Here is an 18,947-nt window from a genome sequence, read left to right as displayed (position 1 = left end):
TTCAGCATCTGGACTCCATGTAATTTTACGATTTCCTGTTGTATTTTTACCTGCAAGTAACGTTGTGAGTGGCTCTTGGGCGGCAGCTAATTTAGGTAAGTGACGTCTGTAATAGTTGAGCATGCCTAAAAATCTGCGAAGTCCTTTGTAAGTTGTGGGAAGGGGCATCTGTTGTACTGCTTCAACCCGCTCAGGCAAAGGTGACAGGCCTGCTGCTGAAACCAAATATCCCAGGAACTTAACCTCGCGTTTTCCAAACGTGCACTTTGTTTCGTTAATAATTATGCAATACTCTGTCAGACGGCGGAAAAGCTGCCGCAGATGTTCGACATGCTGATATACAGAACCAGAGAATACTAAAATGTCGTCCATATAACAAAATACGAATGGTAATTCTCGAAGCACCTCATGCATGAATCTTTGCCATGTTTGGGCAGCGTTTCTGAGGCCAAATGGCATAAAATTGTACTCAAACAAACCGAATGGTGTGATAACTGCTGTTTTTTTTAATGTCAGATGGAGCCATGGGAATCTGGGAAAATGCTTTGACGCAATCAATCACACTAAATATTCTGGCATTGCTAATCGTACTGTTAAAATCAGTCACATTGGGTACTGGGTAGCGGTCGGGAATTGTGCGGGCATTGAGCGCCCTGTAGTCTCCACATACTCTCCATGAATTGTCTTTTTTACGGACCATGTGAACTGGAGATGCCCACGAACTATCAGACCTACTTACAATACCTGTTTTTAGAAGTCTGTCGAACTCAGCTCGCGCCGCGAGCAGCTTCTCTGGAGGCAGACGCCGCGGTCGGAAGGCAACAGGTTGACCTTGTGTCGTGCTGATGTGGTGTTGAGTATTGTGTCTGCATTTCCTGGTTGCGTTGACGGGTTCGGTAAGTGCTGGAAAGTCTTGAAGCAGTTTACGAAAAAGTGATTCCTCCGACAGTGCTCTGATATTGCCTACAGTATACGAATCGTTACGACTGTCGGGTGTCTTCTTGCGTGACGCACACGTGTGCGCCCCGCTTAGTTGCGGGTACGACATCGTATCACAATATCCCGACGCGGATGACGCGGTAGAGGAACCGGAAATCTTCGTGCGGAAAGACACGGGCACATCGCACTGCACTTGAACCGACGCGGAAGACGCAGTAGGCAATATCTCTTCTGTGGGAACTGTCACCAAACGACGGTTAACCAGGTCGGGCATAAGTCGGTGGTTCCGTAAAAAGTCCGCTCCAATTATAGGACTCGGCACATCAGCAACCACAAAAGTCCATTTTGGATGGAAGTTGGAATTCAGATGTAATGCCAACTGTTTCTCACCATAGGTAGATATTCTGGAATTGTTTGCCGCAGTCAGCACATGTTGCGTTGTTGTCGTGAGTATATCACCCCTCTTTCTTGGATACACACTGACTTCTGAACCTGTGTCAATCAGAAACTTCTCACCTGAAGAGAGATCCAACACGAACAATCGGTGTGATTGGTTGACTGCAGATACCGTGCGTTTTTACCTCTTTGAATCACGCTATGACTCGGGCGCCTATGTTGTTGTTGACGAACGTTAGCGCCCTTTAACGCCCGCCTTTTAAGTTTGGGTAGCTGCAGGGTTGAATACATTGACGGGCAGTGTTACCGAAGCGTCTGTGGTACCAGCACCATTGATCTGTCAAATCCTGTTGGATAGCATTTCTTCGTCTTTTCCAACTGCGACTTCGTAGCTGATGGTGGAGTGAAGTTACTTGCACGTTGAGTTTTGCCACTTGTGCTGCCAGTTGCTGTATGGTGGGTTCGATCGATGAGCACTGCTATTGGGACGTATTATTGCATGTTCCTGGCTCACTGACGTCAGATTCCATCACACTACACGTTCTTGGGCCTCTATCCTGGCTGTAGTTGAATTCGGAACACGCAGAAACTTCGGTTAAGATGTTTGCGATGGTGTCTGCCTTTTTTGCTAAGACTTGCAATGGTAAGTCTGTTTCTGCTGCAATGACGGCACGGATGTTGGCAGGAAGTTTACGAAGCCATATTAGACGCAAAGACTCTTCAGGTAGGAGTTCCGGGCCGGCTAATGTACGTAAGGCTTTGAGTACTTGTGACGGAGTCTTGTCGCCCAAACCTTCGTATGCGAAAATTTTTTGTAGTCGCAAATCTGGTGACAACGTATAATGCTGTATGAGAGCTTCCTTTAGCACAAAGTAATTTTGTTGCGACAAGGTTTCTTCTACTTGCTCTATCACTTCTAAATTTAGATGTGAAACAACTATATTAAATTTGTCAATGTTGTTAGACACCCCACGCTGCCGAAATATGCAATCAGCCTGCGTAAACCAAAGCTGGGGGCGCGTCGGCCAGAACGCGGAAAGCTTAACATTTCCGTGTCGCGCGTAGGTACTCCCATCTTTTGCGTTAACATCTGTCGTTCCGTTTTGTGGCGAATCAAAGGGCGTGGACCGCGATCCTTGGTCGAACAGACTGTAGTCTTCAATCTTGATTCCACTGCCCCATGCTTTTGTCTCTGAATTCATTATTCTCGTCGGTATATATATTTTCTTTATGCTTCTGCTACGATTTTTCGGGGTCACCACTATGGGAGCCTTTATATTGTATGACGTAACAGCTTTTTCATGAGATGAGAAAACATTTTATTTTCCAAGCACAGATCAAAAACTAACAAGAACAAACAACTCGTAACCAAGCCGACTACGGCAAAGATAAATATCTATCAGCTGCAGCTTTCACCCGCTGTTTTTGGCGCAGTGGATAAATGACGTCGCCACAGTACCATAATCACCACCCAGAAGGGAATAATTAAAGAGATCTCAGCGTACTATGAACGTATGTATGCGTCAGGGGAAACAAAAGAAGGAGAATACGATGAGCTCTTTGGTACATATCTTCCACGAATATCGCGAGATGATGATGAGAACATTTCTTCAGACATCACCAAGGAAGATGTATTGGAAAGTGTGTGCAGCTCCCCCGCTAGAAAATCTCCATGACCTGACGGTCTGCCCATTGAATTCTATAAACGATTTTGGACCCTAATAGGAGAAAAGTTCACCAAAAATATCTGTGAAGTCTTACAGGGAAAGCCAGTGCCTGCAGAGTTCAAGCAATGCAAAATCGTGTTGATCCCGAAGATCAGAGGCTGCAAAAAATAAACAACCTATGGCCGATTTCGCTTTTAAATTCGGATTATAAAATTATAGCTCGAGTAATTAATAAACGCTTTACACCATGCACCACTGACATCATAGGCCAACAGCAGACTTGTGCTTTTAGAAGGACGATTTTACAAACTGCAGCTCTGTATCGCGATGGCATTACACTAGTGCAGGCAAGCAACATAAAATGGGGACTGCTTTTCATAGACTTCCATAAGGCATTTGATCAAATTAGTCACAAACACCTGATAGAGTCAATGCGCCGAATGGACTTCCTGCCAAAAACCATCGACATCATCAAGAACATGGCAATGGGTGTTACTGCACAAATCTCCATTAACTGTCAACTGACAAAACAAATTGAAATAAAAAGGGGTGTTACCCAAGGAAGCCCCTTATCCATGCTCCTGTTCGTTATATCGTTGGAACCTTTCCTGAGACAGCTAAAGCACAGCCTGACAGGCATTACAGTTCAAAGAACAGAGATCGTGGTAGGTGCTTACATGGACAATGTTGGCATAATCATCAGAGACCAAGCAGATGTGACACAACTAGAGATGGTACTTGTTCTGCATCAGGTGCATGGGTAAAAGAAAACATAAGCAAATTTCTACATACAAAGCAGCTTGCCAACTTGCGCATTGAGTGGGTGAACCATGTTAGTGGACACAAAGCTCTTGGAATAGCATTGATAACTTCCCTTTTAAAAATGATAGCAACAGATTGGAGATGGCAAGAAAAATCAAGGGAGGTTTGACTGAAAACTGTCAACGTAGCATAGACCAGTTCCAGAGAATACTGTTTATCAATGTGTATATTTTATCCAAGACCTACTACATAGCATAGGTTCTCCCCATTCCATCACTGGTCGCAAAGACGATCATGTCCACATTAGCAAAGCTTTTGTGGAAAGGGGAATTGTTTTGAGTGCCAGTGAAGACAGCAGTTTTGGATCCAGGCCATGGAGGAATGGGACTAGCCGACATCAAGTCTAAAGCAATGGCATTGTATATCAATTGAACATGGAGCATAATGTGTAACGATCCATGGTGCATTACAGCAAAACTGTACGAGATTGTCATCCAGGAAGTGTAAAGCCACCGATAAATATACAAAAAATAAGTTTTAAACTAAAACATATTAGGGAGTATTACTTTGAACTAAGCTATCTCAGCAAAAAGCTTTTAAACTCCAAAAACGTTACAGTAAAGGCGATTTTAGCTGAAAGACGGATACATGAAAGGAAAAATAACATAGAAACTAAATATGCTGGAATAGTATGGAATGTGGTCTGGAAAAACACCAGTAGTGATGTTCTTTCGTCTGACGTGGGAACAGCGTGGCACAAGGTAGTTAGTAACATCTTCAGCACTAACGAGCATCTCTTTGCCATCACTTTAAGTAAAACTGACCTCTGCAGCAAATGCAACTTTGTTGATAGTGTGCCTCACCATTGCACATGTGGAGATCAAATTATCAACTGGAGGTGGACCAGGGAGAAAATTTGTCAAAGAACAAGAACTTCAGCAAACAATGTCCCATTTTATTCAGACCAGAAGAAATTTACTACCCTCAGGCAAAAAATAACAGAATGGTTTGGTTAATGGGCAAATATACAAGTTACATTTTTAACAATATTGGGAGTGATGAACATATTGAATACAAGATGTATTTGGAAAATGAATTCGAGAAACCACTTAAGTATCAGAATCACAATAATAAATATGGTAACATGCTCTGAATTGTCTTCAACAGAATGGGTATAAGTTAGGAACACTAGATTCCTCATGGAGATGGGATGGGTTGGGTCATGTTCCCAACCCTAACCTCACCTGCACGTCACACATGAAAAAGAAATCAGTAGTACGGCAGATACAAGAATATGACAGCAAACATCTGGAATCCGTTATAAAGGAGGATCTTGAACTCCCTAAGGATGCGTTTAGAAGGCTGAAACTGACAAAAAATCACAAAGCAGTGAAGGACTTTGCAATGTCGCTGTTCGGTATTCCTCTTCTGTCAACATAATTTACCCTGGAAGGAACATGTAAGGGGTCCGTAGGCCCTTACTATAAGTTTTGCGACAGCACAGGTCGACAGGACAAACAATCGATAGTGTGCGTCGGGTGGCGAGAGCGAGAGCTAGTGTTGAGACAGTAGAGTGGGACCCAGGCTGCGGGCCGGGCCGTGGGGCGGCCGGTGGCCGTAATGCAAGGCCGTAACGACAAAGGGGGTGGCCATCGCCGCGGTTTAACCCCTTTTGTGTTAGAAATATACGGGAAAGTGAACAAGTACAATTACTAGTGTGATTCAGTGATATTTCAGTGCCGATATTTGTATTTTCGCGTCTACCGCGCCGGCATTATTTGGATTGCAGTGTTGGATTACAATGATTAAAATTTGCGTGTGACGATAATGAATAACAAAGAGGCCTGTGCTGAGATTAGCCGTTATTAATTTCGTACGACGAAGGCAGTGGCTGTCTCCTTACTTTGTGTTTTTGGTGATAAATATAGGTTGTTGATTAATGAAGCTGTGTTGTTGTTCTTCTTGGCACCAGACATATCATTATTACAGCATTTGAGAAGGACAAAATGGAATGTAACAACTCCGTAGCAGTCCAATCTGATTGCCAGCCCCATTAGGTACATGGTCACATTAATTAATACCTGTTTTGGGCTGCTATCAGATCCCGATCGAGCGGGATAAGTCAGTAGATTAAATCGGAGTGTTACACCCTTGGCTTACCGTGAAAGGACAAGTGCAATTTTCGGACGAATCATAAAGAACAATAGGTAATTTTATCTTGCTTAACGTGAGAAAATATTTTTCTCAATGTTGGATCGGGACAGAGCATAAACTTTATAATCGCGACAAGAAACAGTGCATTGTGAACAATACGAAGTAATAGCACCTTACGATTGTGAATAAACTTTTTCTTGCCATATCAAATGAATATATCTACATCTACATCTACATCTACATTGATACTCCGCAAGCCACCCAACGGTGTGTGGCGGAGGGCACTGTACGTGCCACTGTCATTACCTCCCTTTCCTGTTCCAGTCGCGTATGGTTCGCGGGAAGAACGACTGTCTGAAAGCCTCCGTGCGCGCTCTAATCTCTCTAATTTTACATTCGTGATCTCCTCGGGAAGTATAAGTAGGGGGAAGCAATATATTCGATACCTCATCCAGAAACGCACCCTCTCGAAACCTGGCGAGCAAGCTACACCGCGATGCAGAGCGCCTCTCTTGCAGAGTCTGCCACTTGAGTTTATTAAACATCTCCGTAACGCTATCACGGTTACCAAATAATCCAGTGACGAAACGCGCCGCTCTTCTTTGGATCTTCTCTATCTCCTCCGTCAACCCGACCTGGTACGGATCCCACACTGATGAGCAATACTCAAGTATAGGTCGAACGAGTGTTTTGTAAGCCACCTCCTTTGTTGATGGACTACATTTTCTAAGCACTCTCCCAATGAATCTCAACCTGGTACCCGCCTTACCAACAATTAGTTTTATATGATCATTCCACTTCAAATCGTTCCGTACGCATACTCCCAGATATTTTACAGAAGTAACTGCTACCAGTGTTTGTTCTGCTATCATATAATCATACAATAAAGGATCCTTCTTTCTATGTATTCGCAATACATTACATTTGTCTATGTTAAGGGTCAGTTGCCACTCCCTGCACCAAGTGCCTATCCGCTGCAGATCTTCCTGTATTTCGCTACAATTTTCTAATGCAGCAACTTCTCTGTATACTACAGCATCATCCGCGAAAAGCCGCATGGAACTCCCGACACCATCCACTAAGTCATTTATATATATTGTGAAAAGCAATGGTCCCATAACACTCCCCTGTGGCACGCCAGAGGTTACTTTAACGTCTGTAGACGTCTCTCCATTGATAACAACATGCTGTGTTCTGTTTGCTAAAAACTCTTCAATCCAGCCACACAGCTGGTCTGATATTCCGTAGGCTCTTACTTTGTTTATCAAGCGACAGTGCGGAACTGTATCGAACGCCTTCCGGAAGTCAAGAAAAATAGCATCTACCTGGGAGCCTGTATCTAATATTTTCTGGGTCTCATGAACAAATAAGGCGAGTTGGGTCTCACACGATCGCTGTTTCCGGAATCCATGTTGATTCCTACATAGTAGATTCTGGGTTTCCAGAAATGACATGATACGCGAGCAAAAAACATGTTCTAAAATTCTACAAGAGATCGACGTAAGAGATATAGGTCTATAGTTTTGCGCATCTGCTCGACGACCCTTCTTGAAGACTGGGACTATCTGTGCTCTTTTCCAATCATTTGGAACCCTCCGTTCCTCTAGAGACTTGCGGTACACGGCTGTTAGAAGGGGGGCAAGTTCTTTCGCGTACTCTGTGTAGAATCGAATTGGTATCCCGTCAGGTCCAGTGGACTTTCCTCTATTGAGTGATTCCAGTTGCTTTTCTATTCCTTGGACACTTATTTCGATGTCAGCCATTTTTTCGTTTGTGCGAGGATTTAGAGAAGGAACTGCAGTGCGGTCTTCCTCTGTGAAACAGCTTTGGAAAAAGGTGTTTAGTATTTCAGCTTTACGAGTGTCATCCTCTGTTTCAATGCCATCATCATCCCGTAGTGTCTGGATATGCTGTTTCGAGCCACTTACTGATTTAACGTAAGACCAGAACTTCCTAGGATTTTCTGTCAAGTCGGTACATAGAATTTTACTTTCGAATTCAATGAACGCTTCACGCATAGCCCTCCTTACGCTAACTTTGACATCGTTTAGCTTCTGTTTGTCTGAGAGGTTTTGGCTGCGTTTAAACTTGGAGTGGAGCTCTCTTTGCTTTCGCAGTAGTTTCCTAACTTTGTTGTTGTACCACGGTGGGTTTTTCCCGTCCCTCACAGTTTTACTCGGCACGTACCTGTCTAAAATGCATTTTACGATTGCCTTGAACTTTTTCCATAAACACTCAACATTGTCAGTGTCGGAACAGAAATTTTCGTTTTGATCTGTTAGGTAGTCTGAAATCTGCCTTCTATTACTCTTGCTAAACAGATAAACCTTCCTCCCTTTTTTTATATTCCTATTAACTTCCATATTCAGGGATGCTGCAACGGCTTTATGATCACTGATTCCCTGTTCTGTACATACAGATTCGAAAAGTTCGGGTCTGTTTGTTATCAGTAGGTCCAATATGTTATCTCCACGAGTCGGTTCTCTGTTTAATTGCTCGAGGTAATTTTCGGATAGTGCACTCAGTATAATGTCACTCGATGCTCTGTCCCTACCACCCGTCCTAAACATCTGAGTGTCCCAGTCTATATATATATATATATTGACTATATAGTGTCAATAAACTGTGTTATAATGTGCAAATGCGTAAATCCACACGAAAAACTGTGAAAAGTGAACACCAAAGATAGACACGTGTGAACATTACTATAACAAAACGAACTAAGAGTTCATCACGAAAGCTATACAGAAGTGTTTAATAGTAATATTGTGGCTGAAATTGCTTTTTGAATAGTGAAATTCAGACAGCTTCATGCGGACCCATAAACTGTTATGTGGACGACAATTCGTGTGGCGACGCAATTGTTGAGTGATGTCACACAGACCCATGTAGCAGTTGTGCCAAAGAGTTTCGATCGGCGAGGTGATTTCACACATCATCCCAACTACCTGTGCAAAGAGTAGTTCAAGCACAGACGCACTACACCGAGCGCCGTCCCGACATCTAGCAGCCGAACTACACACTATGCCCGCCTGCAGCGCCACGGAGCGGCCGACGGAGAACTACGATGCCCAGCCACAGCGAGCAGCGCGACTTCACGCGGTACCGGCGGCAGTACAGCGCCACGCCCACTTCAAACGTCAAAACATCCCGACTCATGGTAACGTCGGTTGGTGAGTGGAGACGACTGGTTGACATAACATTAAATTGCAATGTGCAGTTTTCGCGGTAAATAAACGTTTGTAAACTGAATTGCGTGTTAGGAAAAGTGCCCAATTGCAGTAATTTCCGAAAAGTTTGCGAAAAATACTCTGAAATTGAACATACTTATTTATGCATACTGCACTGTCTAAATGATAATCATACAGATATGCTTATTGTTTTTGGGGGATTTTATATGTATAGATTTTATGAATAGTATGATTTATCTTATTAAAACATTTTACATAAACTGTGTAGGTGAAAATTAATATGTGAAGTGATGAAGAAAGTTAAGGTGTAGGGAGCTAGCAACTCTTTTGCTGGTATACCAAGTGGCGACTGGTACACTCCCAGCCGGGTGAGACTTTACTTCTAATTTCAAGTTTCACTCCTCTACCATCTTTCTCTATCCTTAGGTTAAGAAAGTTAGTGTGTAGTAGTTAGAACAGGTAGTGGTTGTAAAAATGATAGTTAGGAATCTTGTAGCAAATTTATAGTTCACTCATATATGGAGAAGTAGTTAAGGTGTAGGGAGCTAGCAACTCTTTTGCTGGTATACCAAGTGGCGACTGGTACACTCCCAGCTGGGTGAGACTTTATTTCTAATTTCAAGTGTCACTCCTCTACCATCTTTCTCTATCCTTAGGTTAAGAAAATTAGTGTAGTAGTTAGGATTGGTAGTGGTCATCCAAGTAATTCAGTCAGGAACCATGTAGTAAATTTGTAGTAGTTGCTGTTGATGCAGAGTGTGAGATGTCAGAGAATCAATAACTTAAAAAAAAAGCTCAGTTTACTGTGAGTAAATAACCAAAATTAATAATGCCAGAAGGAATAAAATAAGAACCATATCAGAAAGCGAATGCTTACATAATGTCGTGGTAAGCTAATTGGTTAAACAAGAATTTGGGTAATCTTATAGAGTTGTTTTATGAGGCATGAAAAGGTGAAACTGTTGTAAGAAAATTGAAGTAATGTATCAGCTTGTAAGTAAATGAACATATAAAGAAACAAATACACAAGGAGATAGTTGTTCGGATAAATGATGTGAAATATGATGAATGGAGAGGCTAAGGAGCCTGAAGTAGTATTTTTATGTGGTTATTGCAGCGAATATGGAGAGTTGATGTAGGTTGAAGATATATGTGCAGTTGAAGTTGCTGTTAAGTTGAGGGAGTTATGTGTAATAATGTATATTGAGTATGAGAGGTTTGAAGTGTTGAAGTATATGGAGGATTGATATAGGTTGAAGATATATATGTATTTGCAGTTGAAGTTGGTGTTAAGTTATGTGTAATGAAGAGTATGGAGTATGAGATGTTTGAAATATTGAAGTATGTCATTTAGCACATGAGCAACATCTGTTTGCAAGTTATTTGTAGGTATACATGTTTATCTGAAGTATGCTGATAAAACAAGGTGTAACTAATGAATAATTAGTAATTCATGTATCCAATTAGCTATCAGAGTCAATTATGGCTATACGTAGGTCAAGCTTTATAAGCAGAATTTTGGCACTGAGTAATGAATGACAAATATCCATATAGTGGATTTAAATTAGTGTGAATATAACAGGAGATATTGTACCTCTCATCTAAGCTTTCTTGATGACAATTCACATATGGAAGTAATGTTTGGCAAAATGAAATGATCAGTAGTTTAAAATTTTTCATTGGGTGACCACATTAGTTGTAGGATTGCAAATAATTATGTAAGACATGCTTAGCGGTACAATGTAGCATTTAAATTTATGGAATCTGTAATGAACAAGTTGTGAATTTCTTCCTTAATTTTTATAAGTGTTGGGAAGGTGAGTTATAAATTAGAATGATAGTAATATGGACGGCACAAACCCCGCTGAAAGGACGGCATACCAAAGGGGTAGCTGGCATTCAATGTATAAATGTCATATTTTGTCTCAATTTCAATTTGCTTGTGTTAAAGATTTAAATAAGTTGTGATTTTTTCTTCCTTAACTTTTATATGCGTTGGGAAGGGAGTTATAAGTTAGTGTGGTAGTAGTATGGACGGCACGAACCCTGCTGAAAGGACGGCATACCAAAGGGGTAGCTGGCATTCACCTAGTTTGTGTTCTTGTCTTTGCTGTAGCAATAAGTTGTGAATTTCTTCCTTAACTTTTATAAGTGTTGGCCAAGTGAGTTATAAATTAGAGTGATAGTAGTATGGACGGCACGAACCCCGCTGAAAGGACGGCATACCAAAGGGGTAGCTGGCATTCACCTAGTTTGTTTTCTTGTCTTTGCTGTAGCAAAAAGTTGTGAACTTCTTCCTTAACTTTTATAAGTGTTGGCCAAGTGAGTTATAAATTAGAGTGATAGTAGTATGGACGGCACAAACCCCGCTGAAAGAACGGCATACCAAAGGGGTAGCTGGCATTCAACTAGTTTCTTTTCTTGTCTTTGCTATAGCAAGTTATAACAGATATGTAGTTAATGACTCGTACTAACCTTTGAAAGTGAAAAGTTTTTGGAAATTTTTGGTAAGATAAGTTTATAAAAAATATTTACCATGCTATGTTAAGTAAGTAGGATTGATATTGTGTGTGTTGTTTGGACAATGCCATATTTTTGAGATGTAATAACTTTTTGTAGAATATTATTGTAGAGGCAGCCCACTACCGGAGTCAAGGATTTTCTTGGTGATTGTAATTTCATTACTTATTTGCACTGTGTGTTTTGTTCATATGTAGTGATGTCTAATTCCCTAGCCGATTCTTTTACGCCTGTGGCTTCAAAGAAGTTTTCGAGGGCGGGGATGTAAGAGGTCCGTAGGCCCTTACTATAAGTTTTGCGACAGCACAGGTCGACAGGACAAACAATCGATAGTGTGCGTCGGGTGGCGAGAGCGAGAGCGAGTGTTGAGACAGTAAAGTGGGACCCAGGCTGCGGGCCGGGCCGTGGGGCGGCCGGTGGCCGTAATGCAAGGCCGTAACGACAAAGGGGGTGGCCATCGCCGCGGTTTAACCCCTTTTGTGTTAGAAATATACGGGAAAGTGAACAAGTACAATTACTAGTGTGATTCAGTGATATTTCAGTGCCGATATTTGTATTTTCGCGTCTACCGCGCCGGCATTATTTGGATTGCAGTGTTGGATTGCAGTGTTGGATTACAATGATTAAAATTTGCGTGTGACGATAATGAATAACAAAGAGGCCTGTGCTGAGATTAGCCGTTATTAATTTCGTACGACGAAGGCAGTGGCTGTCTCCTTACTTTGTGTTTTTGGTGATAAATATAGGTTGTTGATTAATGAAGCTGTGTTGTTGTTCTTCTTGGCACCAGACATATCATTATTACAGCATTTGAGAAGGACAAAATGGAATGTAACAACTCCGTAGCAGTCCAATCCGATTGCCAGCCCCATTAGGTACACGGTCACATTAATTAATACCTGTTTTGGGCTGCTATCAGATCCCGATCGAGCGGGATAAGTCAGTAGATTAAACTGGAGTGTTACAAACACGCATCAAGGATTTACTGAATGATTAATTAGGGTCTAGGAAATGATGATGTGGAATCTCGGGCAGAAGAAGAAAATGTGCACGCTGAACTACCACCAGTTGAAGGTGACAGTTAAGATGCTAAATGTCTGCTCATCCTTTGAATGCTCTAATTTATGACTGCAATTATCTGTTACCTTATTTATGTCATTTTATTGTAAGCTAGCCATTTTGTTGCTGTTTTTGTGGAATAAAAAAAACTGCTGTGCGAAAAAAGGGAGGTCTGCAGTCCACAATTTTTTCTGTTGATTAACTGTTTTGTTGACCATGAACCAATGTCATTTTTCGTAGTTGTTTCCAAAATTAAATAACTGTAGATACAGTATGAAAAATGTGGAAACTTCAACCTTATACATTTTTACCATATATGTGCATGACCTGCTTATTTTTACAAATGTTTGTGCATGGGTGGCCATGGCTGTTGGAACTGCATTACGATCATTGTTACAAGGCCTGTTTCCTGTTGTTATGCTCAATTTGCTTCTGCAGTGAGAGAATTACTAGTGAGCAGCATTTTTACTAAAAATAACATACAAATATGTTACATATTTGAAGATGCACAACCGCATTCTAACAAAGGCGATTTTGGTTTGGTACTTACCTTCTGTTTTGGGTTCTGACTACAAAGTGTCAAGTCCCTCATATATACATATATTTTTTGCTATATGGTCTAAATGCAATTTATTTAAGCACATGAGACAACAGTTAATGACAATGAACAGTCATAATCACAAGACTGCTAAGAACACTTCGTTTTTTAGCTCAGAGGCAGTGCAGACAGTCAAAGAGTTTACACTGCATGGTTATTTAGCAGATGAGTCATTGTTTGTATCACTGTACACTTCCTCCCCCCCTCTCCCCAATGTGTCAGTGGTATTTATTGTTCATATGTGCATGATGTGCAAAACAAGTTGTTACTTTCAGTTAATATGGAGTCATAGGCAGTGGCAGATTAGTTACGACTGGTGTTGTCATAGAACTGCATATATAGGAAACATCCCAGTTGTAGCTGGGGTGAAGGCTGGTTTGAGTCTGTCAATTGATAATGGACAGAAGAATCATTGATATTAGCATTGAACATTTTATCGTAGCGTCATAATATCGTTTATGAACAGCTCTGTAGTGGTCAGAGAGCTTTTCAAATGGCGTTGTGTTGGATTAAAATCTGTTTTCATGACTTTAAATCACATAAAAAGAAAGGTCACTGAGTAGGGCATTCTTTGGAAATTGCAGGACCAAGCTTGCATATCTATGAGCAAAGATGGTGTGCAAAATCTGGGGCTCCCGTAGTACTGTTTAATGTGTCGATAAAGAACTACCTTAGCAATCCATATGTCTGCTCATATATTAATTCAGCCATTGTTGCACTGAGATCTTCTTTGAAGGCTGTCCAGAGGCCTAATAAAACAATAGGTTGGCTGTCAGTCCAGTGCTCAGTGGCAAGGCATCTAAGAGATGTCTTTAACTGGTGATGAAGCCATTCCACAAGACTATTAGCGGTGGGTTGGCGAGCTCAGATTCGAATATGTCTTATGCCAAACAATGCTGAGAGTGCTTTAAAGAGATATAACTCAACTTGTTTGCCCTGATTAGTAGTGACATGGAGAGAAATGCCGAATTACAGGTTCCACTCACGGAAGGAGCTTATTGCTACAGTTGCTATTGTTCTGTCTTTCCTAGGAGAGGCTTCAGGTCAACTAGAGAAACAGTCAGTTGCTAGCAGGCAATGTTGGTACCCTCCAAACAGTGCCAAAGGTCCACTGATATTGATGTGGACATGTTCAAAACGTTGACTCAGTGGGGCAAAGGTACCAAGCAGAGCCATTACATGCTAAGTTACTTTGTTGTGCTGACAAGCACTGCACTGATGAACAAATGCTTTAGAAACCTTCCTAACGTTTGTCTAAATAAACGCCTTCTTCACTAGACATACAGTACCCCTTACTCCTGGATGAAAGAGACTGTGAAGAGACAATATTGCCTGGTTGCAAAAAACTGCCATAATGAATGGTTGTGCTTGTGACACTGATATATCAGGGTATAGCACTGTTGAATGAATCAGAGCTGCTTTAAGCCAAGCCCTCAATTCACTGGCTCCTTCCTGGGCATTGGTAAGTGTTACAAAGTCAAATTCCTTCACAATGGCATCAATGCGAGATAGTGCATCTGTTGATACATTTTGCTCGCCATCAACATTCTGAATATCCATAGTAGATTGCGCAGTGAAGTCTACATGCTGTGACTGGTACATAGATGCCTTGTCTGACTTCTGACAGAAAGTGGACACAAATGCCTTATGATGTGTGTAAGGTGTAAAATGTTTACCTTCAAGCACACATCTAAACATTTAAATTGAGGCATATACCACATAGAGCTCAGTTATGCACTGATCAATTCGCTTGTGAAGGTGATAATTCCTTGCTGAAAAAAGGCAGAGGCTGCCAATTGTTTTGCACATATTGTTGTAGGGCGGCTCCATCTCTAGTTGAATGTGTCTACCATAACTCAGAGAGAAGCATAAGGAAGAGGATGTGCTAACAATGAACCCATTGCAATAGCAGCTTTTACTCTGACCAAGAATGATTTTGTTTCATCAGTCCACTATAGCGAGTCTCCAGGTTTAGGCAAACATTTTAGCATTTCGCTGAGGTGTGGCAGTAGTGCATGACCGCATGGAAAACGTCGGTAGAAGTTTGTCAGTGGTGTAATTCTCATATTGTAGTGGGCTTGAGCAACTGAGAAATAGCTTCCATTCTCCCCCTAGGTGGCAGAATTCTGTACGCATTGATAAAGCACCAAGGAACTTTACATCTGCCACTCCAAAGACACACTTTGTGGTTAACCACTAACACATGATCTTGTAGTCAAGAGAATAGTTGATGAAATGTTCAATGCTCTGCCTCACTAGGTGACATTACAACCAGGTCATCAATGTAGATCTAACAGAACTCTGAGTCTCTAGTTACTTCCTCCATGAAGTGCTGGAAAGTCTGAGCTGCACTCACAGTCCAAACTACATCCACACAAATTCGTGAAGTTTTGGGTATATCTTTTGGTGTGATTGGTACACGACAGAAAGTATCTATGAGGTCAATCATGGAGAAAACAGTCTTACCATGAATGTGCATAACAAATCCTTTGATACGTGGTGCAGAATAATGATCAGGTACGTTTCTGGCATTAAACTGATGATACTCGCCACATAGGTGCCACTCGTTATTCTTCTTGGGAAATGTATGATGTGGAGAGCTCCAGCTACTGTTTGAAGGGTCACATACCCCTTGTACTAAGAATCTTCAGTTTTTCTAGACGCAGACAATGAGGCCATGTGTGAACTGGCTGACTTGGTGACATGATAATGTACTGTACTGTTGAAAGTCTCAGCAATGCTGGCGCAGATGATGGAGAGGTGATTTCAGGGAACTGACAAAGTAGGTCATTACTGTACATCGTATGCAATCACTTTGATGCTAGTATGGTTAGCTTGGCTCAGGTACCCACGATTAGACGACTGTGTTACAGAGTCAAACAGCCACTGATTGTAAAGCTGTGGAAGGAGACTACAAACAGACAACAAAGCTGCTTGAACAGTAGGGTACAGCACATCATCACCAATGAACCTCCACATGGATTCACATCGAAGATTGTAGTTTAGATGTAAGTTGGTGTAGCCATAATATGTAGGTGACTGCTGTCACATTTCCACTGTGGAAAATGAGAAGGAGAGCAACTTGAGCGATCAGCGCCTGTGTGAATGAGAAACTGCAGCTTACTAGAGTGATCTATTCTAAACAGTCAACAGCTGACCGGTTTCAAATCAGTCACCATTGCTACTGATTTCTGGCAATGTTCCCCTCTCAGAGAGCGGTAGAACTCCCAACTTGCAGCTCCATATTTTTTATGGTACCAGCAGATATTCTCACTGTTAGGCAAAAATTGTTTCTTCTGGAAGAGTGTCACCGTCGCAACACATGTGGGGCATCACAGCTACTTATGCTTGCAGTGCTTTCAGAGAAATCTCTCTTTTGGCAGAGGCAGTTGCGATACCATTTGCTGTATACATATCAACTATTTGGTCATCAGTTTGAGCGTGTGTGTTGAGCTCACCAGTGTCAACTGTGGGTATTTTCTGTGTATCTGTATGTAAGTGTGACAGCCATATATTCTGCAAAATATCGTCGTTAACTGGATTGTCTGCCAACATGTGTGTGGTCATAAATTTCTTCAGTGTGGTGCAATTTTTAAAGTAGCTTAGCTTCTGACTGCAACAAGCTTGCTGCAAGTCCATACTTGATACAGGGATATCTTTCAGTGTTTGATGGTGAAGCTAGTATCTCTTCTATTTCCATAGCCATTTCCTCATTAAGTGCAGTCACCATATAGCTGTATTTAGTTTTGTCCAAAGTGATGTGGTACAAGACAAACTGGCTCTTGAGTTGAGTGAACAATAGTACTGTAAGGGCAGGGATTTCCCTACAGATGGACTAGGTATCACATTTGCCACTAGCATATCAGTGTTGTCATGGTAGGCATAAATTATGTGATGCAGTTGTTCATGAGTCATTTCTGCAGCACAGCTGACATGAAAACTTATGTACAATGCATTTTATCATGCCAGCAGATGACACAATTTCTCTGGTATGCAATGTGATTCTTCTGGCATGATTCGGAAATGCAGGGTCACCAAATGTTGTGTGCAAATGCCATTAGTTTAAACACTGAACATAACAGCTAATTACAATGTGTAATCATAACTGTAAGACTGCTGAGGGTGTCTACATCAATACATTGTTTTTTAGCTCAGAAGCAGGATGGAGCAGGAAAGAGTTTACACTGCATACATGAAATATCTAGCAGATGATTCACTGTTCTCATCACTGTCCACAGAAACAAACAATTTGCTTCTGAAGTTAGTTCTAGCATGTTCCATTACAGAAGTCTCATTTTAGAGCTTTTTGTATTTTCTGAGCTTCTTTGTCTGCAGCTTCCTTTTTGAGTATCAATGTTTTGTTTTCTGTAGTTCTTTTTGTTTATGTTTGACTTGCTTTTAAATGAACTGCTATGATGCAAGATGTATTAGAGTGGTGGCACTAATGACCACACTATACTAAACAAGAACAGTGGAATTTTTCTCTTTAATTATCTCTTTATCAGCCTTACACAAAGTATCCAAGTCATTGTATGCTAATGTGCCACAAAACGATTTCCATATCGTCACATCTAATTCATTGTTGAAATTATACAACAGAAAGTAATAAGATGTCTTTTAATAGGTATTATCGCATTTTTACGCTTCTTACTCACTTTCCATGAAAGATCACCATTGCTTACATATTTTTAGCCTTTTATTTGTACAAAATTACCACATGCTTAGGCCGGTGTTACACAATCAAATTTCAATGTCAAAGATGTGATCAAATATTCCGTCAAATATATTTGACAAAGATCTTTGATGTAGCGCTAGAAGGGGTATTACACTGTCATTTTTTTTTGGTCAAAGTTCAAGATGGCTGACAATAACTTGCTATTAACCGCAGCAGTTGCATGTACCACAATTACACTGTGTGCACATGTGGAAGAGAAGCGGGGGAAAAAAAGGAAACACACCTGGGTGGAGCCGTGGGTTTTACGACGACACGATAAAATCATTCAAAAAAACTTGTTACGTGAGCTTATAGTGGAGGACGTCAAGTCGTACATCCATTACTTAAGAATGGATGAGCATACATTTCTGTACGTGCTCGATGAAGTGTATCCTCATATCACAAAGCACATTATTCACTTAAGAACTGCTACATCTGCAGAAGACAGGCTCACTGTAACACTCTGATTCCTTGCTACAGGAGAGGGTTAGGTTAGGTAAGGTCTCCAATAATCATAATCTATTTTTGTATTCAGCGTGCCTCACGTTGTAAAGCGCCTCATCAGCTTCATACATCTCTATTAATTTTGTAGTTGTCGGCACACACCAACTGTATTTATCAGCGATGTTTATAAAAACACTACAGATGACAGAATGCAGCGATGCTAGCGCTCCATGTGGTAACATGTCACATTGCAGTGAACAGAAGACAAGTGACTTCTTTGATCAAATCTACAGTGAGGCCCTAGATTTGATCAAATATTGGACGACATTTGACAAAGTTCCCTATTACACCATCAAACAGCTTTGACAAAGATATTGGACAAAGATATTTGACAAAGAAATTTGATAGTGTAATACCGGCCTTACTAACAGTTAAATGAGTGTCCAAATTCAATTTCACTTCAGGATTAAAGACTGCCTCGATACAGTCAGTCTGTATGTTTT

This window comes from Schistocerca serialis, chromosome 5 (assembly GCF_023864345.2).
Source record: "Schistocerca serialis cubense isolate TAMUIC-IGC-003099 chromosome 5, iqSchSeri2.2, whole genome shotgun sequence".
Taxonomy (NCBI): Eukaryota; Metazoa; Arthropoda; class Insecta; order Orthoptera; family Acrididae; genus Schistocerca; species Schistocerca serialis.
Note: the sequence above shows the minus strand (reverse complement) of the source record.